General features: G+C 48.4%; 1 protein-coding gene across 1 annotated transcript in view; it reads right to left on the minus strand.

The window, feature by feature from the left end:
• TLR2 (toll like receptor 2) overlaps positions 1 to 2,262 on the minus strand; it is a 40,020-nt gene extending 37,758 nt beyond the window's left edge. Inside the window, exon 1 of the mRNA XM_061383926.1 lies at positions 2,240 to 2,262. The gene's annotated coding sequence lies outside the window, so the exon portion shown is untranslated. The remainder of the gene's footprint in view (positions 1 to 2,239) is intronic.
• Between the last annotated feature and the right edge of the window lie 8,227 nt (positions 2,263 to 10,489).

Genomic DNA, 10,489 nt, shown 5'->3' on the forward strand with positions numbered 1-10,489 from the left:
GCAGTCTATGGTCCATGGGGTCACAAAGAGTTGGACAAAACTGAGTGACTAACATTTCCCCTGCCCCTCCATATGAACAGCTGGAAGCACTGTGACCACCACCTCTGCCAGCACCATCCCCACCGTCTCCATCGTCACGGCATCCCCAGCACCATCCCCACCGTCTCCATCGTCACGGCATCCCCAGCACCATCCCCACCGTCTCCATCGTCACGGCATCACCAGCACCATCCCCACCGTCTCCATCGTCACGGCGTCCCCAGCACCATCCCCACCGTCTCTATCGTCACGGCGTCCCCAGCACCATCCCCACCGTCTCCATCGTCACGGCGTCCCCAGCACCATCCCCACCGTCTCCATCATCAGGCGTCCCCAGCACCATCCCCACCGTCTCCATCATCACGGCGTCCCCAGCACCATCCCCACCGTCTCCATCGTCTCCCCAGCACCATCTCCACCGTCTCCGGCGTCTCAGCATCCCCAGCACCGTCCCCAGCACCGTCCCCACCTGCCATAGAGACTCTCACTTCTCCTTCAGGTCTCCACTCACCTTCACTTCCCTTACTCTTCAACCTAGATATGTGTTCCCTTCCTTCATAGAATTTAGCTTAGATTGCAGCTAGATTGCAACTAGATGCTCCCATGTGTGTGATTAATGCCCGTCTCTCTCATGAAGCCATAAAAAGAATTATTTAGCTCACTATTGTATTCTTAATGCTTACCCAGTAACTTGTATATGGTATGTGTTCAATCAAAACTTTTGAATAAATCAAGATACTCAGGAGATAAAGAACTACAAAATGGAGTGCAGAAAGAAGCTTGAAGAACCGAGGAGAAGTCAGGAAACACTATCAAACTTGGCAGGTAGATTCCAAAAGAAAAATGGAGGAGTGGGAGGTAGTTCCTTCTGTTGAGACCTCATTTTGTGTTAATATCTCTGCTTGTAGTTTAATGTGTATTTGTTTAATGCTTTAACAAGTCTATGAGGCAAACATAACCTGCATTTTAAATATAAAGCAGCTCAGAAGGGTTTAGGACTTGCCAAGTGACAGTTAGGATTGGAACCTCAGTCTGTGTGATTTCAAAGTCCCTATGCCACGCCTGTCACTAGATCTCCATAGACAGCTTCCTATGCTTCATAATCTTGCTTGTCTTAGTAAGGATAATATTATTCAATGAGAATGTGAATGAACACTCAAATCATAGAAAAGGCTAGAGTTTTTATAGTATGTATGTGTATATACACCCCTATTTTGTTGCAAGACTTCTTCATACAAATATTGTCCATATGAACTGCACGATTCAAGTGTGACTGCCTCATATGAGACTCTTAAGCAAAACAAACCTTTTTAAGTGATTTTTATGAATCAATATTCATTCCTGGCTTACAACAGTGTTTCACTTATTTTCTGCATACATACTAAAATACAGGTTCATAAAAAATGCTACTCTGGCTCTAGAGGACTTACATGAATCACTGCCATAAGTCAGCTTCTGGACGGACTTAGGGCGGACATCAACCATGACCCACGCACAGCACAAACACAGATCCAAAGCCCAATGGACTGGTTTCCAGGACTCAGCACAACCGGTCACATGCCTCTTCTGCAGCCTTGCAGGGATAGGGCAGCATGGCTTGTGAGGGCAGCAGCTTTGCCTGAGAGACGTGGGCTAAAATCTTGCCTCTTCCACGAGACTCAGGTTTTATGTCTGTTACAATGCCCCGAACCTGGTTAAGAGCTCAGTGTTAGCTGCTGTTTTCAACAAAGGCCCCAGTATTAGAGGGGCTTCCCTGGCGGCTCCATTGATGGTCTGCCTGCAGCGTAGGAGACCCAGATTTGATCTCTGGGTCCAGAAGATCTCCTGAAGAAGGAAATGTCAGTGCACTCCAGGATTCTTGCCTGGGAAATCCCATGAACAGAGGAGCCTGGAGGGATACAGTCCATGGGCTTGCAAGACTAAACCATCACCACCAGCAGCATTTAAACTGTGGGGATTTAGTTCCTGCTCTAGTTTGCTGTAGGTCAGTCAGTCTAATCAAGGTATTGATGGATCCGGAAATAAATAATGAGAACATTTGTCCTTAGGGAAAGGAATCTCACATAGTCACTTGGTCTGCCCACAGCCACCTTTCTATTTCCGATTCAAGGGGCCACTACCTGTAATCCTCCGCCTCCCCCCCACCCCACCCCGAATCTGGGAGAACAGGGCACTAGGGAACAGCAGGAATATCACTCACCAATCATGAACCTGCTCTGTGTCCAGTGGGGTCTGGTCCTCCCTTAACTGTGTACCTGTTGGACAATCCAGATTGACTTTTAGAAAGTTAGGATGCCATGACTCTTGTTTGTTATGAGAAACAATATTTAAAAGTGATTTAAAAACATGTCTGCTGTGAAAGTGCAGTAGAGAGGGTGTGTGACCCTCACCAGTTATCATCTCTGTAAAAGGAACTTCATAGGATTGTTATGAAGATTAGGCATCGGGCCTTCTGCAAAGCACAAGCAGTGCCTGACCTTTGAGAGTGCTATGAGCTGTTTGCTATGAGCTGTTTGTCAGTCAGTCAGTTCAGTCGCTCAGTCGTGTCCGACTCTTTGCGACCCCATGAATCACAGCACGCCAGGCCTCCCTGTCCATCACCAACTCCCAGAGTTCACTCAGACTCACGTCCATCGAGTCAGTGATGCCATCCAGCCATCTCATCCTCTGTCATCCCTTTCTCCTCCTGCCCCCAATCCCTCCCAGCATCAGAGTCTTTTCCAATGAGTCAACTCTTCGCATGAGGTGGCCAAAGTACTGGACTTTCAGCTTTAGCATCATTCCTTCCAAAGAAATCCCAGGGCTGATCTCCTTCAGAATGGACTGGTTGGATCTCCTTGCAGTCCAAGGGACTCTCGAGAGTCTTCTCCAACACCACAGTTCAAAAGCATCAATTCTTCAGCGCTCAGCCTTCTTCACAGTCCAACTCTCACATCCATACATGACCACTGGAAAAACCATAGCCTTGACTAGACGGACCTTTGTTGGCAAAGTAATGTCTCTGCTTTTGAATATGCTATCTAGGTTGGTCATAACTTTCCTTCCAAGGAGCTGTTTGTCAGTAAAGCCAAATGAATAAATGTATTTATTTTGTGGAAAATCAACTGGAGAAATGAAGCTGCCTGTCTGTATATGTACACACACATTCAGCATGTGAGTAATAATAATAACCTCAAAAATATGCAATGATAGGGTGAATGAGAAGAGAAATTGGATTGTAGGCCAATTGACTAAAGAACTCTTAGTTAGACACATGAAATTGCAGAGTGCAAACCGCGTTGGATAAAAATTCAGATGATGTGAATGGCTGTGGACATCTGGGTAGATTTCCCCCCCACTCATTCCAAAAAAGCATCTGTTTCTGTTCTTAAGCTGATTGCCAGGAAAATAACCACATAACAGCTGCCACTCAAATAATCGGATCCCAAACCTATCTTTCTGGTCCAGTGAGGGCAGAAGACCCAATAGGCAAAGAAAAGCCTTATCCAAAGTCGACCAAATACCAAGTCACTGACCCTCCTCTTGTCTTACTCTGAAAGGCAGAAGGTTGTCAAGAAAGAATTATTCCTTGAGGGACCTGGGAAGGACTAACTGAGCAGAAAGTCTCCATGAAAGTGGTGCCATAGAAAGTATTCACTTGGATGAATAAGGCCCTTGGATAAAAGTAAATACACTAAGGAATAAAAATATTATGGGCTTTCAACTTTAGGATGAATACTGTTTCCTTCTTGCCAACTTTATGAGCTCAGTTTCTCTCAGGAAATGAGGGTGCTGGGGACACAGGTGGAGGTGCAATTTGTGAGCAGAGGGTGTGGCCTCAGGCAGTTCAGTTGGGACGATGAAGGCCAAGTGCTGGGGAGCAGGGGGACCCCTGCAGCAGCAGAGAACAGAGTCCAGGAAAAGGGAAGGGGCCGAGAAAGGTGTGGGGGGAACCCAGGCCAGGAAAACCTCATTTGAGGAAGTGTGTGTATCTTTGTCAAAGGAGGGTTCCAGGCCAAACCCGCAGGCCCAACAATAACTTGTTGTTCCTGTTGGAGGGGAGAAGTCCCGGGCTCTGGGAGGGGAGGGACTCTTATTCTCAAGGCTGTGGCCAGCTCTGCCAAGGACACTCACTTCCCCTGGCATCGCGATGCAGGGGAAGAGTTACTATGCCTGAAATCACAGAAGGTTGGGCAACTGAGCCCGCCCCATCTCTGCCAGGAAGCTCTGTCCTGCTGCGGGCCACCCAGGGAGTGACTGCGCTAAAATTCCACTCTTGCCTCACATGTTTCCAGAAATTTCAGTTTTAGGAAATGAAAGGGACTGCTCCGGAGAACCTGAACTTCCTACGGTGTTGAAACCGCCCCAGGCTGGCACAAGTCATCGTGCAGGAAGCCAGCCCAGAAAGTGGGAACCTGAAAAGGGAGGCTGGCAAGACAGCAGGGCATCAGGCCCCTGCAGGCATCAGGCCTTTGCTTCCTGTCAGCCGTATTTATTCAGCGTGTCCTTCTATCAGGCAGGGAGTTTGTGGCCCGGGGTGAACAGCACAAAGTCATGGCCCCTGCCCTTGAGAAGCTCACAGTTTAAAAAAAGAACAAATACAAGAAAACAGACTCACAGATACAGAGACCAGTCTCACGGTGGCCAAAGGGGAGAGGTGGGGGGCAAAATGAGAGGGGGATTCAGGGGCACACACCCCTGGGGTAACATGAAGGTACGAGGATGTAACGCACAGCACAGGCGTTACGGCAATGTTCTGTAACAACTTTACGTGGAGTGTGCTCTATAAAAGTGTCAGATCACTACGGTCAACACCTGAAACTAATTTAATACTGTGAGTCAAATATACTTCAATCGAGAACAGAAATTCAGTCTTACACACGCAAGTAATTCCAAGAGGAACAACACAAACATTACAAGTAGGCGGCAGTCTCTCTGCATCCCCGTGAGAGAATCGTGAACCCCATTTTGCACATGGGCCAATGGAGGCTCATAGAAGTCAGAGGATCTAGTAACATAGTCTAGAAACACAGTCAGGATCTGACTCCCAGACACCTAATTCTTTCTGTTAGCTGGCTTGGTCTCTACCACACGCATGTCACCAGGGTGAGCACTTGAATACCTGTTTACACGGGTGAAGAGCTGCACAAACAGTAGATGGATTTGCCAAGGGCAGCAGAATGGAAAGTGACAGGAAACAGTGGCCCCTCTCTTATGGGGTTGGTGGTTTTATGCACGTCAGTCAGTGTTTCTGGGCCTCAGTTTCTTGAGAAAGTTGCATTTTTGCAGGGTTGTTAAGATAAATTTAGTAGAGGTGAAAAGTAGTTTGTAAGTTAAAACCACTGTTCCCATGCTTAATATTCTCACTACTACTTTTCAGCTTTGCAAGAGATAGTACTGCCTTGGAAGCAAAGAGCAGGCATGCTGACTGCCCAGTTGGAAAGCTGTGCGTTCCCCAAGTTCAGGCTCCTCCATTACACACCCCACTGTGTGTGCGGCCTCCTCACCCTGCCCTGTGGAAAGCTGGGCTCAGTGAACTACCCACAGTGCTGCTGCGCTAGCTGCTGCCCTGGCCGAGAGAGAGAAGCTGGTCTCCTGTGTTCTGTCAGTATCCGTGGGACTGTGACAACGGGACTCTGGAACATGGCCCCTCGTAACCAGCCTACATGCCCAGAAAATGGAAAGATGGAAATATTTGGTGAGCAGCATTAATGACCTACGCTTCCCCGGTGGCTCAACAGTAAAGAATCTGCCTGCAGTGCAGGAGACTCGAATTTGAACAGGATCAGGAAGACCCCTTGAAGAAGGAAATGGCAACCCGCTCCAGTATTTTTGCCTGGGAAATCCCATGGACAGAGGAGCCTGGTGGGCTACAGTCCCTGGGGTCACAAAAGAGCTGGACACAACTGAGCGAGTAAACAACAATAGCAACAAACAATGACCTACATAAGCAAACATGTAAATATACAATGTGTCGAGTGATGATAAATACTATGGAAAAAATAGAGTAGTGTATGGGGAGAGGGACTGAGGGCATGTGAGAACGGGCATCAATCAGGAAAGCTTAGGTTATGCTGCTGTAACAAGTGTAGAGTCCCCCGTGGGTCCAGACAAGTCTCCAGGGAAACCTCGGTCCAGGTAGTGACTCAGCAATTTAGCTGATGTCGGTTGCACCACCCTGTGGTCAAATCATCTGGAACATGTGCTCTGCCCTGTGACTGCAGAAGAGGGCAGACATCAACGTTATTCACTGACTCTGAAGTGCTTCAACCCGGGAGTGACACGATCCATGCTCAAAGTCATTGTCTGACGCTTCCAAAGTTCAGAAAATACGGAAGTAAAACCGATGCAACACTTAAATAGAAAATAGTAACCTCATTTGCTGTGTAAAATAAGTTAAACTAAGCTTTGTTTGTGTGATCCCTTGGGAAATGTTCAAGTCTGGTCTCTATCTGTGTTTGATTTTAACAGAAGCAGTAATGATGGGCAAGGAAGTACAATCTCCATGAAAGCGATCAGGTGATGTTTGGATAAAAACCTCGACAGAGAGAGGAAGTACCATGGGGCCATCGAGGGAGTGAGTGCCCTGGGTGGTGAGAATAGCCAGGGTAGGAGATGAGGAGGTGCAGACAGGTCCTGCAGGATCTGTGGTGTCACAGCTCTTGGGCAGCATGGGAAGCCCCAAGTGGGTACAGAGTGGAAGTGTGACTCGGGCCAGTATGCTGAAAGGACCCTTTTCAGTTGCTCTCTAAGAACAGACCATCTCAGTACCCACTCTTTCAAACCAAAAGCCCCTGTATTCCATAATCCAAGCTTTGCTGAGGGGTGGGGCAGGCAGAGCCCTCCTAAAGCCTGGCTCTCTCATAGGTAACTTTTAATTGGTCTCTGAATATTGGTGGTGGTTGTTCAGTCACTCAGTGTGTCCAACTCTTTGTGACCCCATGGACTGCAGCTTGCCAGGCTTCCTTGGCCTTCACTAACTCCCAGAGTTTGCTCAAACTCATGTTCATTGAGTAGATGACACCATCCAACCATCTCATCCTCTGTCGTCCCCTTCTCCTCCTGCCCTCAAATTTTCCCAGCATCAGGGTCTGTTCCAATGACTTGGCTCTTCGCATCAGGTGGCCAAAGTACTGGAGCTTCAGCTTTAGCATCATTCCTTCCAATGAATATTCAGAGTTGATTTCCTTTAGATCTCCTTGCTGTCCAAGGGACTCTCAAGAGTCTTTTCCAGCACCACAGTTCAAAAGTATCTATTCTTCGGTGCTCAGCTGCCGGGAGCCAGCGTGAGGAGCTCCGCCTGTGGCAAAGGTCATGAGGAAGGAGGCTCGACATACGCAAAGGCGGGATCGAGCCTCAGGAGTCCCTCTGGAAATTCTCGAGCATCTACCCCCATAACCAGAGCCTGCCTACTTTACTACTTTGTGCTCTCACCTACACCTCTGACTTTACGGGCAGCTGGCCCCACCACCTCTTTCGGAGAAGGAGTTAACTTAGAGCTCCAGTTAATAATAATTCCTGGGTGTGACAGGAGTGTTCCAAACTTAGAAACTCCTCTGAAGTTTCTCTAGCCTGCCTGACAGGCTTGTCCAGCCACATGTGATTGCTCACAGCCTCCTAACCGTGAGAGGCACGAGATGCTTTAAAACTTCTAAAAACAGGTTCTTTAGAGAAGTTAGAAAACTATTAGTATAGTATAGTGGGCTGATTAGAAATTGTATTAGTGAAGGGTTTTTCATTTGTTGAGCCAATGTTTGCTACTAAGTCTCCACATCCCCTGCCCTTACAGACATTAATGAATATATAGAAGAAATAAGTATTAACCTTTGATATTAATCACGTTAGACCTTAGGCTAAGCAAATTCTTTCCTTAATTAAAACCCACTACACCCTCACCCTATAGTAATGTAACTTTATCTGGTACCTTCGGAAGGTGGCGTCTGTTTTAAGAATAATCATCCCTGGAGAAATAAGTGTTCTGGTTGACTGACCGCTGTCACAAGGAGAGGGTCATAAATTGTCAGCAGGCCCCCTGGCCAGAAGATGATGTAACACCCCTAAGACCTCTGTATACATTTGTATGAAGCACCTGACTTTAATAAAAGTCAGGACTGCTGACCCCACGTGACTTTTGTATAACATCTCAGTGTATAAAAACAGACCCTGGAAAAATAAAAAATGGGATCAGTTCCTCGAAAGACTGGTCTCCCCATGTTGTTCTTTCTCTCACCTTCTGGCTGAATCCCTATCTGGAACGTGGAGGCTCGTCAAGCCTACTAATTATGCCTGGGCTTCTAAGATCTGACCGGGGAGGCCTTAGTGTCTCCTCTCCTTCGGGAGAACGGGAGGATGCCTGCAGCCTACGTAAGTGACATAAATTCCTTGCCTTGGAATTTTATTGGCTTTTTCCACGTAAACCAAGTTATTCAGCCTCTTTTCTCCACTGAATTTTCCTGCTGAGCTATCCTCATTCTATTACTCTTTATATCTCTAATTAATATTTAATTAAAGCTATCGTATCCTGATCGCCAAAGCCGTCTCCCCTTCAAATTTCCCTGGATCCACCAGGGCTGGACCCCGGCACTCAGCCTTCTTTATGGTCCAACTCTCACATCCATATATGGCTACTGGAAAAACTACAGCTTTGACAAGATGACCTTTGTTAGCAAAGTGATGTCTCTCCTTTTTTTTTTTTTACAATTCTTGGCATTATTTTATATGCTCTTTCAGAATGTATCAATTCTCCATTTCACCTTGAATAATTACTGGGAAGAAGCTGCCTATTCAGTCACTCTCAGAGATCTGATCCCATTTGCAAATAGTCACTTTTCAATGATGTGCTTTTTATGCTACCATCAGCTTTGGGTATTCTAGAGAAAACAGAGAGAAAACCAGAGGCATTTGGTTTTCTCCTTCTGAATCCCAGGCTGAAAAAGAAGCCTCTTTCTGAGCGTGCCCTTCCGTGGCAGAAGGAAAGAGAACGAGATAAAGGGCCACGCAGCACCTGTTCAAGCTTCTCTTGGAAATTAGCACAGTGTCACTTCCACCCACATTCCAGGCCAAAGCAAGACATCAGGCCAAGCCCGACAACAGTGCATGGAGTGTGTTCCGTCCACAGAGGGTGCTACTCAGAGTGAGCACGCATGATCTACCATAGTCTCTGAATCAAGTCAGTCTGGTCTGAGATCCCTGCAGGAGGTCTCCAGCTTAGAAGTGCAGGTTCCAACCCAGTGTGGGGCTCTCCGGGGAGGGGGACAAGGAGGCTGAGAGCCCAGTCTCGGCATCACTCACTCTCCAAGGCAGAGTGAGGCCAGGAAAGGAATTAGGAGAGGAAAGGATATAGGGAGCAGAGGAGAACCTCCAGGTCACAAAGTTTGTAAGAGAGGTTCACCAAAGAGAGGGTGTCTGCAGGGGAATGAAGGATCGGTTGCCTAGATGAGGGGTGACCAATCCCAATGGGACAGTCTTTGAGCCACTGACCTCCTGTCTCAAGTCACCAGGATATGGAAAAGTGAGCAAAGCCAAGCCATGCCTGTAGCTCAGCCTGCAGCTCTCCCTGGTATGGCCTGTCCGGTCCCATCACACTTTGCTGTGCACAGGTCACTGTCACTGGACTGCCAGGTAGCAGGCCCGGCGCTGCATGGAGGAGGAAGGGGAAGGCGGGATTCAGGCAGGGGTGCAAGGTACCCATGCCAGCATGTGTGCTGAGAGCAGGGTGCCCAGTGGGAAGCTGTCCGAGGCCCAGGGGGCCCTGCTCTGCTCCTGTGATCTGCTCAGTGGCTGAGGACAGGACACCTGCCTCGGTCTCTCCCAGCCCTCAGGTCCCCTGGCCATGCCTGAGAGCTGGGTCAGCTTTTCTCACATGAATGACCTGAGAAAAACAAAAGGCAACAAAACTGGAGTAAACATATTTTAACAGCAAGGCGGGGCTGTGCCGGTTTATTCTGTTGGCAACAGAACACACAGCTGAGCCTCTCGGGCTGGCTCGCGGCTGCTGGCTTGGCCTGGGCTTAACACCACATCAAAGAGCCCCAGCGCCGTGCTCTCACTCGAGGGGGCCAGCCAGGGTCACTACCCTGCTGCCTCTGGACTGTCCTGGTCTCAGCCACGGAAGTCTCAATTCCCGGGAAATTGCTCCGTCCTGGGCAGTTCATCCTGCAGGGAACCGCAGACACATGCATCCCAACGACAGGTAGACCCAAGTTCAAATCCTGCGTGTGCTGAGTCACCTCCGAGCTGTGATCTTAGGGAAGTCACTTGCTATCTCAAAGCAGGGGTAACGTTTGCCTCGTGCGATCTGTTAGGAGGTCTAAGTTCTTCCCTAACCGGGCACAGTGTCCCCATCACTTGTGTTCTTCCGTGTCACTGGCTGCTGTGCTCTTTTCCAAGCATGCAGCGCTCACGCTTCCTGCTCCTCCGTCAGGGAGAGCCTGGGTGTTCGCACACAGGCCCCTGCTTGCCGTCGGGCCCC

Source organism: Bos javanicus, chromosome 17 (genome assembly GCF_032452875.1).
Source record: "Bos javanicus breed banteng chromosome 17, ARS-OSU_banteng_1.0, whole genome shotgun sequence".
Taxonomy (NCBI): Eukaryota; Metazoa; Chordata; class Mammalia; order Artiodactyla; family Bovidae; genus Bos; species Bos javanicus.